This window comes from Propithecus coquereli, unplaced genomic scaffold (assembly GCF_000956105.1).
Source record: "Propithecus coquereli isolate 6110/MARCELLA unplaced genomic scaffold, Pcoq_1.0 Scaffold2, whole genome shotgun sequence".
NCBI lineage: Eukaryota > Metazoa > Chordata > Mammalia > Primates > Indriidae > Propithecus > Propithecus coquereli.
This window is the reverse complement of record NW_012144966.1, coordinates 4,626,637-4,628,195: the sequence shown is the minus strand read 5'-3', so window position 1 is coordinate 4,628,195 and position 1,559 is coordinate 4,626,637. Positions and strand designations below refer to the sequence as shown.

Below are 1,559 nucleotides of genomic sequence, written 5' to 3'. Positions count from 1 at the left end.
TCTTGCTCAGGCTGGTTTCGAACTCCTGAGCTCAAACAATCCGCCCGCCTCGGCCTCCCAGAGTGCTAGGATTACAGGTGTGAGCCACTGCGCCCCACCTATTAATGTAGATTTTAAAAGTAGCATATGCCAAACATACCACACTTTTCAGCACATAAGAATCTACCATGGTTACAGAGCAAAAATCCTTACGCAGAAAAGTATTTTGAGGACCTGTGCTTTTAAGAAAGTTATCCTAACTTTTTTTTTTCCATTGGAGTTATTGGAAGATGACTGAAAAATATCTGGAACTATATGTAAAATAGTGACATTTTAAGAGATTGTTCCACAATAGCATTAAGAGTATTCATAATTTTTCCATAGATCTCAAAATTGATAAACTTTGAGAGTCTGAATCAGCAGAGTATTACTCATCAGTATGACTCCACATAAGTGCTTACCCACTGAAACAAATAGGAAGAACTGTGTTACATTAGCTTTATAAGTACCTCATAATAGAAGACTACTGAAGAGGACACACACACACACACACACACACACACACACACACGTTTAGATATTTAAGATATCTGCACATGTGTGCATAGATGCGTGTTGGGGGCGAGGCACATGAGCAGTAAAAGATTAGTCCTTGTTTGTTGTTATCTACCAGAACTTATGTCTGTGATACACAGAACAACTGTAAGGGAATGTTACTGATTTATTTTCTCGTTTCTGACATGCTTGTGCTTTCTCTTGTTTCAGGATTTAGTGTTGTAATTGTTTTTAATAGATAATGAGTTTCTGTAATGTAGTATTTAAGAACATAGTCTTCACTGTCAAAGTGGATTCAAGTTCCAGTTTGGTCATATTGTGAGACTTTGGACAAGTTACTTAACCTATCAGGTCCTCAGTTTTTCAGTGATGATGTTGGCTGTTTATCTAACTCATGTTGTTTTTGTGGTACTTAAAGAAAAAAAACCTACAAAGTATTGAACCTGGTGCTTTGAGCTTATTTAAAGGTTCAATAAACTTTCTCCATTTTCTGCTATAATTTAAACACTCTGAGGAAAAGGGGATGTTTTTGTCTTGCTCCTTGCTATTTCCTAGGCATTTGTTACTGTGATTTGAACTCCATAAGAACTCGTAACTAATCTGAATGAACTTAAAACTGGTTCTGTAAATTTCAGAGAGTTCACTTTGTTGATTTTCTTTAGTGATAACAATCCCTCCTTGTCAAATGCCTTGACCTTAGAAATGAGAACAATTCTGATTAATTTTTTGAGTGTAGACAAAGGGATCTGAGTATTTTAATTTTAGTTACTTCAGTTTTCCGAACACTAAGTAATTGTTCTTGATTATAATTATTTTTCAAATATCACTGATTTAAAAAAAATTTTTTTTTGGACAGAGTCTCACTCTTTTGCCCCAGCTAGAGTGCAATAGCGTCATCATAGCTCACTGCAGTCTCAAACTCCTGGGTTTAAGCAATCCTGTTGCCTTAGCCTCCCCAGCAGCTGGAACAATGGGTGTGCACCAGTGCACTCATCTAATTTTTCTATTTTTTTTTTTTTTTTTTT

At 35.9% G+C, this 1,559-nt stretch overlaps 1 protein-coding gene across 1 annotated transcript in view; it reads left to right on the top strand.

Moving 5' to 3' along the window:
- VPS13B (vacuolar protein sorting 13 homolog B (yeast)) overlaps positions 1-1,559 on the top strand; it is a 933,283-nt gene that overhangs the window by 226,214 nt on the left and 705,510 nt on the right. The window lies entirely within an intron of this gene.